The following is a 17,290-nucleotide window of genomic DNA, read 5'->3' as shown; positions in this document are numbered from 1 at the left end:
CTGTCACCGATTTATTTGTTCCTGATGGACCACACACAGTCCTGGAAAGAAGTGACATACTCTGCAGTTTGGTGCAAGAACATTACTGTATTAACTTAAACAGGTTGAGAACTGATCTAGCAGCTTAAAGTAGGTATTTGTGAGGTGCAGAATTACATTCCACCACAATCTGTAACCTTCTGTCCCAGTGTATATTTCTTCAGCATTATTACCATAAACCCAGCAGATCATCAGTGATTCATAAGAACATTAGTTAAGAACATTAAAAATTAGGAAGTAGAAATGGATTAAATAGGGCCATCAGCCTGCTCCCTTAATCAATACAATTATGGCTAATCTTCTGCCTCAACTCCACTTTCTTGCTCGTTCACAAATACTTTGATTTCTTGAGAGATCAAATATCTACCTGTGCTAGCCTTGGGTATAGTCAATGATGACAAATTCAGATTCAATGGGGTACACACATCTAAAGATTCACAGTCCACAGCATGAAACAAATTCTCATCTCAGTTCTAAATGATCAACCTCTTTATCATGAGACTCCAGCTAGGGAAAACAACTATTCAATGTCTATCCTATCAAGTTGCTTTAGTATCATGAATATTTTAATTAGATCATCTCATATTCGTGTAAACTTCAGAGATTATAGACTCATTCTACTCATCCTGCATTAAAGGGAGTGCTCTCATTCAAGGAATGAACTAATGAATGTTTGATGCACCCTCTCCAGTGTAAGTATATCATTCCTTAGATATAAAGACCAACCCTACCTACCAATGTAGTTAACTCAGCCTTATTAGGGGCATTTAAACAGTCCTTGGATAAGTGTATGGATAATGATGGGATTAGATTAGTTCACAGGTCAGCGCATCGAGGGCCGAAGGGCCTGTTCTGCGCTGTATTGTTCTATGTTCTATAAAGTGTTACACAGCACTGTGTGTGGCCTAGTCAGTGTCCTGTACAGTTGCAAAAAGACTTGCTTGCACTTGAATTGCATTTGTTTCCTATGGGGTCAACATGCAATTTCTTTGCTAATTGATTGCTATACCTGCTTTCTAACTTTATGTATCTTGTGTGAATGCATCAAAGTATTTCCGAGCATCAGCATTTAAAAATTGCACTTATTTTTGCATTTCTACTCTCATTACCAAACTTAATGATACTTCTTTACATTACAGTCCATTTTGTTGTCCATTCACTTAACATTTTTAATCTCTTTATAGCATCTTCGGATCCTCCTTACCACTCACATTAGCACTTATATGACATTCAACACAATATGTTCTGAGCAATGCTCAACATGTTTTGGGGTGGCAGTGGCACAGCAGTAATGGCATTAGACTAGTAATCCAGAATTTCAGTCAAATGTTCTGAGGGCATCGTTTCAAATCCCACCACAGTAGATAGTGAATTTTGAATTCAATGAAGAAAAGCTTTAGCTGATGGTGACCATGCAACCATTGTTGGTTATTATAAAAGTCCAACTAATTCAAAAGTGTCCTTTAGGGAAAGAAATCTGCTATCCTACCTAGTCTGGCCTACGTGTGACTCCAGACAATGTGATTGACTCTTAACTGTTCTATAGGCAATAGTTGCTGACTTAACCAGTGATGTTCACACCCCATGTATGATTTTTTTTAAAAAAAGAAACATAATCTGGTAAAGCTACAATACTGGAACACAACCATGTATGTTAAAGAGTAGAAGAAATATTACATAGACAAGCTAAAAGTAATACCACAACCATTGAGTTGAACTGAAGCTCGATAGTCCTCGAACATTTAATGGCAATTGGCAGTAGGCAATTAAACAGCTAACAGCAAGAGGAGTTTCCAGAAACACCTCTATCCTCAATGCTAGCCTAGCCCAGTATGTGACAAGGCCAAGAGCAGATGAAATAACACCATCTGCATATTCTCCTCCAATCACAACCTATCCTTAGACATTGCACGGTACTATATAAACGCAAATTCCTATTTTCTTCCTTCTGCCCAGTTTAGTCCTTTAGTCAAATTGCAGTGTACTACTCACCAAGACACCATATTGTTGATATGGCACCCAATCGGAAGCATGTATATTTGTGCTGCAGTATACTGGAATGCAGCAGTGTGTCATTGAGCCTCTGTATGCAAGGTATCAAGGCCTAACAATATATCACAGGGCACTAGAGACTGTGGTGTGTTAAAGTACTGCACAGGCTGTAATGTGAGTTTACTGCATTTTAAAATTTGCAGCATGCTAACGTGTATTCTGTTGCTATTATAACATATGGTTATAAGGAATTCTTGTAAAATATATACCATGACAAAACTTGGCACAAGCATTGTTATTTATTTTATGACATTATATAAATAGTGTCATTGGCTTTTAGGGTAATGGATGATGAAATTCTCCAATCATAAATCACAAATATGATGACCAGCAGCCAAAAGGTATTATTGTTAATGACTTTACTGTAACTTTATTTAATATTTCTTTACTGATTTGTGACACCTCATGCATTTCCTGAACATCATTTAAACAAAATATTGTATTTAATGATCACTGAGGCAATTGTTTAACAAAACTTTTCTTCAAAATGTGCCATACACAGTTTCACGAGAAAAACATAGGATTTAAGAGCAAGAACAGGCCATTCAGCCCATTGAGCCTGCTCTTCCATTTAACATGATCATGGTTAATCACTCATCTCAATGATTGTCACTCATGCTGTCCCGATATGCCTTGACACCTTTAGGTTCTATAAATTTTTTTTTCCTTTCTCAGCTGTATTCAGTGACATCGCCTCCATGGAATTCTGTGGTAGACAATTCCATAGGTTCACTACCATCTGAGTGAAGAAATTTCTCCTCATCTCAATGTGAAATGGCCTATAACAGATCTTGAGATTTTGACCCCTTGCTCTAGAACCCTCACCTCAAAAGAAATCATCCCTGCCAGTCACAATCCTGTCACAATTTTGGTCATTTCTATAAGATCCCCACTCATTCTTCTACATCTGAGTGAATGCAGGCCCAGTTGACCCAATCTGTCTTCACACCTACCATCCCAGGAATTAGTCTGTTGCACTCCCCTGTATGGTAATTATATATCTTCTTAAGTAAAGAGACCAAAACAATACACAATACTCCAGCGGTAGTGTTACCAAGACTGTGTACAGCTGCAGTGAATCTTCCTTGCTTCTGTACTCAACCTTCTTGCAATGAAAGACAACATACCATTTACCTTCCTATAGCTTGCTTTCAATGAGCATCATACAAATATACCAAGATTCCTTTCCCCAATCTATTAGCATTTATATCACACCACACCATTCGCTTTTTCCCACCAAAGTAGACAACTTCACACTTATTTATGCTATATTGCATCTGCCCACTCATTCAACTTGTCTGAGTTATCCCGAAGGTTCTCTACAGTTTCCTCACCGCTCATACTCACAATTTTGTATTGTCACCAAAGTTGGAAATATTACACGTATATTGTTAATATGTATTGAGAGCAGCTGCGGCCTAAACACTGATCTCTGCATCCCTACCAGTAGACCTTGTACAGAATAAGGAGGTGAGTCCTTGGAAAGTAAGTGTCGAAGTGAAGATGAAGAGGCAGAGTGATCTAGAATACAAATAAACACATCACCTACAGTAACCATACCACTTTCATAAGTTTTGAAGATTTCTATCAGGTCACAGTCAATAGTCAATATTCTTGTTTCTAGAGAAACAACAAATGTAAAGCCATTGAAATAAAGTATAAAAATCACTGGGGAGAAAATTACTAAGAAACTATAAGAAAGATTGACAAACTGGCTGGGGCTCTTATCTCTGAAATCAAGAATACTAAGAGGTGAACCATGACAGTTGTTTAAAAATTGTGGTAGTATATGTTAGAAGAGACATAGAGAAAATGTTCACAGTTGAAAAAGAGGCAGGGTTCAGGAGTGATGAATGCATCCTCACAATTTGCATTTCCAAACATCATTGGCTTAGATGTCCTTTTTCATTTTAGCAAGAAAAGATCTTGCTGAAAAGCTCAATATGTCTGTCAGTGATTTAAGGCTATGATTCATTGTCATGACAAGTAACAGATGATCTGAGACAGTCACAAAGTTGAGCTAAGGTTTAGATGAAGAATAGTAGGGGAAGGCTCATATGGAATAACAAATATGAAGTTGTTGGATGGAATAGCCTTTTCTCTACTGTAAATACTCTAATGTCCCTCAGTGCTCTGCTCTTCCTCCCATTAAAGAGAACAGAAAATGCACAGGAGAGAACTGAAGGTGTTTCTCCACAGAGCTCTCAGCCCTTCGCATCAGTGGAGATATTGCTGATGGTCGCTGGTGTTGATCTCTCTCTGTTCATTGGAGGTGAAGACTTCCCAGCCATTTAGTGATATAATGTAGTATCAATGATCCATTTGTGATAAAAGATGCACTCATATTGGTTTGATTTCAAAAGCAAAATGGAATACGTTGATCTTCATAATGAAAAGCAGTAACATTTTTACCGTGCCAGTACTAATTCATACTTTTCTTTCACTCACCGCCCACGAAGCAGAATGACATGCATCTCATGAATGGCAAATCCTCAGAGGAGCTAATTCATTCTCGAAGGTGCATCATCACAGATGCATCAACTCCGATCCTCACACTTTCATAGGAACAGCAAGATGAATAGCTAGATTTCCACCTGGTGACTCTCACATCATAAGTAAACAAGACCAAATGCTGGTGGCAGGGACAGCTGTGGAGAGCCTGTGCTGGAAAATGTAACCCTCTCTTAGGTCTGCTAATCTGTGTACCTCAGTGACAATGATGGAATGAATAATCAGTGAAGAACAGCTGAAAAGTTGTGATGCACTGACATGCTTTACAAGCACACTGATCACAATTGGAGAGAAATGAAGAGAGCAGCTCAAGTATGAGTATGTTGATATCCCAGGATGTTGCTTAAATGGATAGAATAGCTAACTCCAAGTAGGTTCATGCATGGCAATCAAATGAGTCCGTGCACACATTGACAAACAGCCATACCGGCACTGAATGCCAATATGTCCATTACCTTAAAGATAGCTAGCATATCCTCAGCCTTCAAGTGCTGCATTTATCTGTACAAACAGCTTCCCAGAAAAGTGCTAGCAAGGAATTAAGTTGCTGATGAGACAAAGATTAGCAAAAGGTGAAATGGAAATAGATACTTCACTGAAATCTTTCACTTCTCAACAGCTGATTCACACCTGAGTCAGTACTCATGTTCAATGATTGAGTCTATCCTTCCATTGGTACAAATAGAGCAGAATTTAACAGGGTCCTTGGATGTTAAAGCCCAGAGGTCATTGGCCAAGAGCATCTCAGCAATTGGAACAGAAATCTGAGCAGCCTGTCTCCATCTGTATTGAGGCATAGAGGATTCACTATGTATGTGAGTTTAAAAAAAAGACATGTAATTGCACAATTTTATGAATGTGGGTGTAAAAAAAAGTGACATTGTTTAATTTCAGTTATTTTGTAGAATCGCTTAAGTTTGATTTCCAATTTGTGGTTGTTGAGTGAAAGCTCACTCTTTAATTGTTTTTTTTGATGAATGGAAGGGCATGATTTAATGGGGGCTAATTGATAAGATGTGCATGGAATAGTTGATTAATTTCATGATTGCTGTGTGCCTGTGGCATTGTCAGTGGGATAGCAGATTCCCACATTGTCATTATTGAAGTTGGTTGCAGGAAGAGTGATTGATGCACATAATATACAATATTGACTTTGGTCTAATGGTAACCTCCATAAATCTTGCAGCCTAGGCAGCAATGTGACCAACGAGTTCCTGTTCTTCCTCTTCCTCCTGTTCCTCAATCTCAACAAATGTATTGTGCTCAATATTCTGGTTTTCACTATGCAACAATGTGCAGAACACAATACATCATGACCATTGTGGATACTCTGGTTAATACATTGAAAGTTACCTCCTGATCTTCAGAAGTACTGATACACATCTACAGCACTTTGCTTATTCATTCATACATCTGGTGGTTTTCTGGCATTCACTGTAGTGTGGTTGTACTTTCATTGGTTGGGTTTCTGACAAATGTCATGAGCTCTATTTGAAGTAAATAGTCCTCATTTCTCTGCAGCCACTGCTTAAGACTGCATCCAGTTCCAAAGAGCTCAGAGAGCTTCACTGCAGAAAAATGACAGAATCATGGCAGCTTCTGGGAACATTTTACACACACAAAAACATCTTTTTGTGCTTTCACACAAGCTGCACATTGATGGAGAGGAACCCTTATAGTTCCCAAATTTGCCTGCTTAGTCTGGGGTTTGAGACTGCTGCATGTGCACAGTGAATGACATACCTTGGGGAAGCCAACCAAAAATGAAAACTCACTTATTCTCACTGGTGTCATCACAGGGGATGTTTACATAATTTTCAGCCCCCAAAAAATCAATTGCTTGTCATCTGCATTTGTAACCCACCGACTTAAAGATCCTGGGCATATCTCTGGCAGAATCCTGGAAGTGATGACATCAATAACTTCAGTTAATGCATGGCCACTAGGTTATCTTATAGGAGGCTGTAAATGGCTGCCATCACATGACACAACATCCTGAGTTTCCTAAAACTGAAAGACAAAGAAACTCATACTCTGTCTGTACACCCTGTGTTGTGGTAGTACTGTAGGCTGTACTCTTTTTCTGTTCTACTTTATGCTAGACCCTCTTCAATGTCAAACTGCAGGCCCCCAAATAGCAAGGCTTTCATTGCTGGCAGTGTTATTACTGGTGGTCAAAATATTCTTCATCTGAGTCTGCGGTAGTCAAGGCACTGGTCATCCAGATATGTTATTATTCAGAAAATGTCTCAGTATAGAAGGTAAATTCCTAACAAAGGTACAGTGAATGAACCCTTTCCAGTTGTAATTCAGAAACAACTATGGAAACTGAATATTTATTGTAGTGATTCTATTTCAAATCAGTCCCCTCAATTGTTGATTTGCCTTTGCCTTGCTTTCAATGATACGTTTCAAGAAACCATAGAAACCAATGAATACAGCATTAATCGTAAAACTGTTGAAATATCATTCCAGTTGAGAGATTACTATACATTAATAGGCAACCCATCGCTCTTGAGGTCTTCATTACTGCATTCTGCTCCTGTCCATACCCTAGCCAGATATTCCTTCAGGTTAAAACTTTGCCCAGGTTTTAGCATTAACTGTATTGGTTTATGTATACCACAATGCACACTCATACAGAACACTGAAACTATCTTTTGCAACATTTTAGGGAAGTAGAAATGTGAAGTGGTTACTTGAAGTTTTCAGTTTATCTACTTGAGGGGCCAGTGCTGAACCAGACAGCCTTAAGAATACGTAAACATTGGCAGTTAGAAGGTTTATGGATTATATCCTTGGCAAACATCATTGAAGCAGTAAGTCTAATTATTTAGATTCATTACTGGAAAGCAAAAAATATAAACAGATAAGTTTATTCAGCTAAGTTACAGTACCAATATGGAAACTCATTCAGCGAGAATGGGGGGGTCAGAGAATTGGTGTTAGAATACTATTGCCTGACTTATAATATATGCTCTTTTCAACCACAGCTCAACGCTGACAGTGTAGGGCAGTTTAGTTTACCTCATGGTGAGGAAGCATGTAGGTGAGGTTAAAATAAGTATTTTTCATTTATACAGTCTCACTGATGCAGAAACACATCCTAAGGCATTTTGCAAACACTAAATGTAACAGAGGTTTAACCAATCAAGGAAAGATTAGCAGGAGTGGTCAAATATTCATCATTGTGGGGGAGAATTTACCAAAGACAATGGAAGGAAAAGGGAAACTATTTCCAGAAAAAAAAACTTGTGGAGGTATTGGTAGATGATATTTTTTTCATGGAAACACGTGAGATACTTGAAGAAAATTAAGCTACTGAATTAAAGGGATAGCAAATTAAATTAAATACATGAAAACTTAAATGGATAGACCAAGTTATGGGTTAATGATGAGGGCTATTTAGTTGGTACCAGATTCAGAACTGTAAAAGCAATGCAGTGATCCAGAATAAGATCATTGCTTGCAAAGGTCTTGTTAAGTTTAAACAAATATTCTTCCAGAAAATATCAGAAGGAGCTATTAGAGGTCAGGCACTGATGTTTGGAGTCAATGGGACAGGAAATCATTGGTGATGTTAGCTCTCAACTAAAATGTGGTACAGGAAAATCAATAACTGTCAACAGCAGCAAGATCAGTTGCTGCTCTTAAAGGAAGCAACAATGAGTATTATCTTGGAGTTTCTGATAGAAGCCACCCCTCATTCAGGGGAAAATGAAGACTAAGATAGCAAGAGAAAGTAGGTTGATCAGTTAGTCTTGAGGACTCCAATTCCGAGGATTGTCCTTGCCATCCCCAGTTATCCCAGATAGTCACGTAGATCAGACACATAGCACTAACTATTTGCTGTCAGTTTCAAAGGCATTACTTAAACCTTGATCAGCATTTTAGCTATTTAATGCAAATCAAGCATGTTTCCATGTCATTTTTAGGCTGCCAGTCCATTGCTACTTGACATGAACAAATATTTTAATGCATTTTATAACAGTTTATTAAAAGGCGATTTCTAACAGTTATAAAGGTGCTGGTTTAGAAACTTTGAAATTGACCAAAGCATTTTGTAGGTACTTTTGAAATCTATTCGCAGTCACACTGGCTGTGTTTATCAATAAAACAAGACTGATTCAGCTGTAATCTCAAACAGGTTCTTTTATGAAAACAATGACATAAAAATACAATATTTTTCTTGTCTAAATGTATTTTTATGTTTCAGAAGCACTTAACGTGGCCTTTGATTCAAAGTTGCTTACATACATACTTTCTGTTAGCCCATACAGCTTATCAATATTCCTAACACTTTTATTATAATGTCTTATGAAAAACGATGGCACTCTGATTTAAGGCTAATCATCTGCCATAATGTCTGTTAAGCGTTTGCTAATTATTACGAGTAACAGATAAATCGCATTTGCTTGACCATGTCCACTGTAAATGATGGGTACTGTATTTGAAATGGGAGAGAGGCAAGGTGATGTGGAGAGCAGGAGAGGGAGAGGAAAGAAAAGAACAAGGACAAAAACCTGATGAAAGAACGCAAGAGCTTTGGTCAAAATTGCCAGCCTGAAAATGCAAAATAAAGCTGGACAGGTTTTAGACCTAATTTTGATTTCTTGGTTCTAGCGATTCTCATATTATTTAACCAAACAGCAAATAAATCATGATGTAATAATGGCATTTGAAGATTAAGACTTTCTCCCTATTTTATGGCAAATTTTAGTCAGTGAGCAGCAAAATGGGTATGGTGGAAATATCTCCTTAATTCTATTGCAGACACAACAGAAATTGTAAGCTAAACTTCCCTATCAGGAGACTGATCTACTTCATGGAAGTGGAGGTAACAAGGTGTGACCAATACCAATAATATATTTTCCCCAATGTCTATCCTAAACCCACCCAAAATAATGATCTGAAATGAGTAGTAGTAGGAAGAAGATCTTGTCTTCTGAGGAAAAGTTGGGCTCATTAGAGTTTGAGAGATGATCTTATTGAAACATAAAAGATTCTGAGGGAACTTGACTTAAAAGAGATGTTAAGAGGATGTTTTCTCTAATGGGAGAATCTAGAAAAAGAGGGAAAAGTTTGAAAATAAGGGATCTAAGTCTTAAGGAATTTCTCCTATGAAAGACATTAGTTTTAGGAATTATCTTCCACAGACAGCAGTGGAATCTTGGTCATTGAATATATTTAAGACTGAGTTAGGTAGTTTTATTGAGAAGGAAAGTGGAAAGGCTCGATCAGATCAACCTTGAAGTTAACGAATGGCAAATCGGGCCCAATTGTTCAAACAGTATACTCCTGCTTCTTTTCCTTATAATTGTATCTTATTATGAGATGCAGGTGGACATCCATTGAGATCTTTCTTTATTCAGCAACATAATCTGTACTATATACTGGCGTTATCTCTAATGACTGCAGTAAAGCTTTCACAGAAGGATACAATGGCTCCCAATACCAATCTCTGGGAAACTGTACTACAAACCAACCTCCAGTCCCAAAATGTCCATTACTGTCTTTTTCCTGTCACTCAGCTAATTTCATATCACGTTGCTACAGTCCCTTTTTTTTACCATGACCTATATTGTTTCTCAAGTTTTGTGTGGCACTGTATCAAATGCTTTCTGGAAATCCATGTTGTACAATATCCACAGTGTAACTCTCATTGCAATGTTCTGTTATCTCTTCAAAACATTTCAAACAGTTACTTAAACATGATCTCTACTTAAAACAATCTTGCTGGCGCTTCATAATCAGCCCATTATTTTCCACGTTGACTACTAATGCTATCCCAAATAATTGTTTCTACCAGTTGATTACCACCAAGGTTAAACAATCTGGTCTTTAGTGTCAGATTATATTTTCTTGTTCAGAGACATAGCACTACCTGCTGAACCACACCTGTCACATTACTCATTCAATTTGTGATGATATGGAAAAAATGGTATACGAATGGCAATACTCTGTTTCTATATAATGGGTCAAGAGAAAAATGAAACAATCCTCTAATACAGAAGTAATATATAAAGCACTAAGCATTTTTTTTGTTAATTCTGCAAGTCAAAATATATTCTACCCATTCATAAAATCATTGGAAATAACAATCTTACAAAGTACACTTATTTATTGAGCAGTACGGCATTATTTTTGATGAAGTGGCTTCGGGGAAAGCATTTGGATACCTTGAGGTGAATTTGTCTGTTCTCACTGTCAAAACTGTTAAATAAGTTAGTTCTGTTTGTAACACTTTTTTACTGCATGTAAGTCACATGTATTTTGCTTCTCTGCAGGAAGGTCACAATTAAGGTCAATGTAAAACACAAATAGCACTTGTTGTTGGTTATCATTTCACAAATCCTTGACAGCTGAAGAGGACCAGTGAGGCCTCAAGGAGAATTCAGTATTTGGTTGCTGGGAAAATGACATCCTTTGATCTTCTGTTTTTTTGTCAATGCTTCTCATCACTTTCTTTGCCAATTGCCATGGAGACAGAAACCATCCATTTTTCATCACATTCTTCCATAACTAGGTCTTTTGACAGCAGGCAACTTTTTGAAAATTCAGAAAACCTGATAGACTTGTGAGGTCTTTCAGTCAAAACAATTAAATAACAGAAAAAGGATTATAATTCTAATGCAGATGGAGTAAAATGTCCAAAATAACATTATTTAAAATCAGATATTGTTGGAGAAACTCAGTAGGTTGAGCAGCACCTATGGAGAGAAAGCAGAGTTAACTTTCCGCAGAGCTGCTGCTATTGTTTCAGTGAAACTCAGGGTAACCTGGAAGAACAGCATCTCATTTCCCATTTGGGGACCCTGCAGCTTTAATACTCAATATTGAGTTCAATAATTTTACAACCTGAAAACCTTTTTTTCTATGGCCTAACGCGCCCCAACATCCTGTCATGACCTGGACTGCTTTCAGCACAACCAACTTATTTTCACTCATTTATGGTCACCATTATCAGCTTTTTTTTTTCTCCCAGGCTTGCCATTATCCATGCCATTATCTACCAAGGTGCCTTTTTTCCCCTCTAGGCCATTTCCACTTATAATGTACTCCTTTCCCTCTCTAACCCCTTTTATTTACCCAAATACTACCTTTTCCTAGCTACCATCAGTTCTGAAGGGTTCTGGATTTCCAGCATTCACAGTTCTTTGTTTTATTATTTTAATCCAGCTTGGCCTCTTCCTGAAATCCTACAGTCACAAATGTGTATTCAGCCAATACGATTTACTCCATTTGAAAATAAAAAATGGTCGCAGCAAACCAGAATGCCCTGGCAACATCATGGTTGTACTATTGAAGACTTGGTTCAATAAATCGAGCTATGCCACAAACCAAACCATTCCAGTATAGTTACAATACAGGCATTGACCCAAACAACGTGGATGATTATTCAAGTCTGCTCTGCCCACTGGACTGTAGTGGTTCATGAAGGCTCACCATCACTTTTTCCAGTGCAATTAGTGATGACTAATAAATACAAAACTTGTAGCAATGAATGAATTTAAAAAGTTTTATTACTAAGTTATTTTTTCCATGTGATACAGATACACCAAAGTAGTGTTCAGAAAAGCACTCCAAGATTTTCAAGCATTAAATCTAACAAAAGGGTAATATATTTCCACATCAGAATGGTGCATGACCTGGAAAGAAACTTGGAAGTGATGGTGTTCCAATGGCACTGTTGCCTTTGTCCCTCAAATATGGCAGAGATCATGGGTTTTTAGATTCAAGAAAGAAGTCTTGATAAGTTGCTGCTGTAGCTGGTACATACTGTCAGCATTGCACACTGCTGGAGAGTTATGGCTGTTAAAGTTGGTGGATGATGCGACAATTAAGCAGGCTGATTTGAACTTGATGGTAATATGCTACTTAAATGTAGTTGGAGCTGCATTCATTCAGTCAAATGAAGAATATTCTGTCACACACCTGACTTGTTTGTTGGGGGATCATGGTAGATGGTTGAAACATTTTGGAGAGTCAGGAAAGCTTGCTCTTGAAGTTGCAGTATTGAACTGATTGGCCAATCTAAGTTTCTTGTCATTGGTGACCCCAGGATATTGAATAGTGGAGAGGCAACGTATTCTACTTCTTACTTTCTAGGAAGAAGGTACAGGGAAAAAATATTCATCTAATTGTCCAATTCACCTGAGTAGTAAAGAGTAATATAATTTTTCAGCAGTCTTCTCTTGTGCAAAATTTGCAAGAAGACTGGAAATTTGTTGACATTGTATTCCTGTCCAAAAATGATGAAAAAGACAAACTGTATTATCACTAAACTTAAAATTAGTAATGGATAAACATTTAGTACCATAATTGCGGCGATCCTCTTGCTCAGAAAAAAGAGTCAGTGAAGTAGATATGCAGAAGTAAAGGGTCAGTCATATCTGACACAAGTGTTAATTATCTTTGAGAAAATGTGTATGGATAAATGCAATACAATAGAAATCTCATATATCCATTGTCAAATGATGCTTGTTGAGATGTCTCATTGGAGATTTGATTTTAAAATTTGAAAAGCAAAGTATGATAGCAAATATGCCAGCATAATAAGTTGACTAAAGGATAAGAGACCACAATGTATGGATTAATGAATTTCTTTAAACTTCAGTGTCATGGAAATTAGTGTTAGAATCATTGTCCTTTCAATGTATATAAAATACATTAAACTATGGAATAGTCTCAAAATATACAAGAGATTAATGATAAGTCAGTAACATTGACCATTGAAAATCATACCAGGAAAACAAATTAGAGAGGGAATATACATTCTGATAAAATCTGAAAACAATATGGGAATAGAGAAGCAGAGCATAGTTTTACACTAAAATAAATTTAAAGTAGTTGAACAAGTTGGAGATGCTGTCAAAAGATATGTAAAGTTTTTATTAATATTTAGCAGTATTTGAGTACAAAGCCAAATACTACCCTGCACAAGTCATTGTTTGGGCCACAACTGGAATTTATTGTTTAAGTTTGAGCATCCTACTTCCTACAGAGGGGATTACCCAAAATAGTTCCAGGCTTGGAAAACATGTGTAGAGAAGCTTGCACCAAGCTCAGGCAATGTTAAAATGACATATGATGAGCATGTTCAGAATTATGGCTAATTATAAGGTAAAGCAGGAAAGAATTATTTCCACTGGTCAGTGAGTCAACAAATGAAGATCATAAATTTAAAGTTATTGCCAAAAGAGCAAAGAGTCATCTTAGAAAAAGAGTTTTATGAAAAGCAATATTGACTCATGGAGAATACTACCAAACTAAGAACATTTTTAAAAGGGTAATGAATAAGTGTTTGAAAAATAAACTGTTTGTTAAATATATGGGTCGAATTGGGAAAAGGTTTCAGCTTGATAAGGAACAAGGAACCCAACATCCCTATTCCAATCTGTAAAATACAACGGGTGTGACTTCCAGCTCTTCGGAAAAATAAACTGAGTGGAATGTATAATGGGCAGCCAATCTTTTGTCACCCTTTTTACTCCCACGCAATTGTTGTAAGTTTCACTGGTGTTTTTATGTTCCCAGAACATCATAAAATAGCAAACACAATATATTTAGGTTTTAGTTTAAACAAAAATCTGCCACATTCCTGTTATTTATTAAGCGAGACAACTATTATTACGAAGACAATTCCACCCACTGTCAAGTGGACATAATATAAAGGTGATCCCACACTCTGGTAGGATACTTTGGAAACAAAATCCTTGTTTATGTAACATTCCATTTAGAATAGAGCAGGCAAGATAAAGCTAAATGACTGAAATTTTCCAAATGTTGTCTCAAAGTCAATCTCAGGGTTTAAATTAAGCACACACTTCTATGATGTTGCTGTCATGCAATCTTGTGCTCACCTGCAGCAGTTTGGCACTGCCAGGAATTTCTGGGATTTCTACCACCAGCGCTATATGTTTTCAGGTGTCACTTACATCCTGGCTGGCTTGTTATGCCTGACCCTGCACTGCTCTATCAGGATGTGCTATTCTTCCTGTGCAACGTCCACATCTTCCTCCTCAGCAGACTCTGGCTGCTGTCCCAAATCTTCAGCATCCATTATATTTCCCTCTTTACCTGCTCCTGAGCACAGCATGAAAGATTATCCAGCTCACTCCGTTTCACCTGTACTGCACGGACCCCCATCCGGACTAATCCAAGCATTGGAATCTCACATTCAAGAGGCCGATTATCTGCTCCATTATGGCTCAGGTGGAATAATGGGTAACATTGTAGCTACCCCTAGCCTCAGTCAGGGGTTTCATAATAGATTCATCAGCCATGATTGAAGAGAATAACTTGACTCCCAGTAGCCAACCTGTTAAGACATGTGGCCCTTGAAGTGCAACCATGGGAGTTTTCAAGGGATAGGCATCATGGCAACTTCCAGTGTATCTGGCACAGTCCTTTAGGATGTGGCACTGATGATCACAAATGACGTGGACATTGTTCGAATAGAACCCTTTTCTGACAATGAAGTCAGCTGTATTATGATATGGTGCTCTGCCCACACTGTATGTACAGTCTATGATGCTCTGCAACTGAAGGATGCAAAGTTGGCAAAGCCCACTGCCTGGGAAGCAGCACTGACCTCGTTACAAGTAAACATGAAGTTGTGTGATCTGGATCAAATTGCATCAATAACACCCTTGAGATATTTGTGGTTGTTGATTGAGAGGTCCCCATGGAAACAGCCAGTTATATAAAGGTTTAACACAGTGGCCACATTGATGGCCACTGGGACAGGATAGTCATATACCTCATCAGGTCACAGGTCTCACTCCAGCAGATGACACTGTTCTGTGACAGTGTACAAGGACAGACTCAGTCTGCAACTGCAATACACTTCCCTCATCTGGAAGAAATGGCATAGAGGAGGATAGACTCTAGCCCTATTATACTCCTGTACTTGCTGAGGGGACTTTCAATTCAGATTGGTCAGCAACTCCTGAAGGTTAGAGCTGCTACTCGGCTTGCTGGTATATCTTTCCTCCGCCAGTTTTCTGTGCATTTGTAGTACTAGAGTAACAATGATCCCCATTGGAGCTGGACCTACTGGTCACAGTCCCAATGAAACTCTAGGAAAATATCAAAACCAGACAACACATCGGCAATTACATTCTCTCGTACTGCCACATGCATAATTTTCAAATTAAAAGGCTGTAACAATAAACTCCATCTAAACAGCTTGGTATTTTTCTAAAAACCTAAGGAGCTATGATCAATATATACAATTGTCTCAGACATGTTAGTTGCAACATAAATGTTGCAATGCCAATCTCAAACACAATTTCTCCTTCTCAATTGTGAAAAATTTCTGTTGATGAATATTCAACTTTCCGGGAAAAATACCCAATAGGTCTTTCCTTCTTCCCACCGTTTTCTTGCAAGAGTATAGCACCAGCACCCACATCACTTGCATCAAGTGTCACCTTAAATGGCTTTGTGTTATTAGATATGGCTAACACTGGGGCGGTGGTTAACACCGCTTTCAGGATCTCAAATGCCTTCTGACATTTTCTGGACTTCTTCAACAAGTCAGTCAGTGAGCAACCATGCTGTGAAAATTTCATTTGAAGTTTCAATAAAAACCCAGGAATCATGGTACTTTGCTCTTCTTTGATGGTATGGGAAACTCCCCACTAACTTGATTTTCACATCTCATGGGACCATCTGTCCATGTCTAATGATATGGCCCAAAAATGTGACTTGGGCTTTTGCAAACATACTGTTTGCCAGATTTATCACCAAGCCTGCCTACTGAAGTCAATTGAACAATTCCGATAGATACTCTAAATGTTTCTTCCTCGTGTGATTGTCTGTGTACATCGTGCAACTGGATAATCCCAAAATTATTTTATTAGTCAGTCTTTGAAATGTAGCTGATGCATTTTGAATACCAAATTGCATCACTTTAAACTGGTAAGGTCCATTTAGTATCACGAAAGCTACAATTTCCTTTGCTGTCTGAGACAAAGGCACCTGCTAATATCTTTTGATTAAATCCAGCTTCAAATTATAAGTTGTTTATCCCACCTTCTCAATACAGTCTTCCAAATGTGTATTATGATACAAATCAAATTTAGTAATTGCATTGACTTTACAATAATTAATATATAAATGTTGGGTTCCATCCGGTTTTGGTACCATCACTATGTGTCAGCTTCATTCACTGCAATTCACTTCAATTATATTTGTTTTTGAGTATGTTTTTAATCTCTTTTGAATCAGTGCCAATTTTAGAGGGCTAAGTCTATAAAGATGTTGCTTAATTGGAACAGTATTTCCTATATTTTCATAAAGCGTAATTATGTTAGTACTTCCCAGCTTATTCCCACATAGCTCTCCGTGTGATTGCAATAACTCTTTCAGGTCATTTCAATATTCTTCTTGAAGGCAACTCAATAATTTGTCCCAATTTTTGAGAAGTTCCTCCATTATCCAATTTAATTTTGAGGAATACCAAATTCCGATTTATCTGGATTTGGTTCTTCATTGAGTTGTAACAGAGGAGGAAGTGCTGGATGTCTTGAAATGCATAAAAGTGGATAAATCCCCATGACCTGATCAGGTGTACCCTAGAACTCTGTGGGAAGCTAGAGAAATTATTGCTGGGCCTCTTGCTGAGATATTTGTATCATCAATAGTCACAAGTGAGGTGCCAGAAGACTGGAGGTTTGCAAAC

General features: G+C 37.7%; 1 protein-coding gene across 6 annotated transcripts in view; it reads left to right on the top strand.

Moving 5' to 3' along the window:
- The window catches only part of nfia (nuclear factor I/A), a 677,405-nt gene that overhangs the window by 107,909 nt on the left and 552,206 nt on the right, over positions 1–17,290 (top strand). Inside the window, exon 1 of one of the 6 annotated variants that reach the window (XM_043699273.1) lies at positions 5,398–5,413. The exons of the other annotated variants lie outside the window; for them this stretch is intronic. The gene's annotated coding sequence lies outside the window, so the exon portion shown is untranslated. Of the gene's footprint in view, positions 1–5,397; positions 5,414–17,290 lie in introns of those variants that run through there. 6 annotated transcript variants of the gene reach the window in all.

This window comes from Chiloscyllium plagiosum, chromosome 11 (assembly GCF_004010195.1).
Source record: "Chiloscyllium plagiosum isolate BGI_BamShark_2017 chromosome 11, ASM401019v2, whole genome shotgun sequence".
NCBI classification, from domain to species: Eukaryota; Metazoa; Chordata; class Chondrichthyes; order Orectolobiformes; family Hemiscylliidae; genus Chiloscyllium; species Chiloscyllium plagiosum.
The sequence above is the reverse complement of the archived record's forward strand: the minus strand, read 5'-3'. Positions and strand labels throughout refer to the sequence as shown.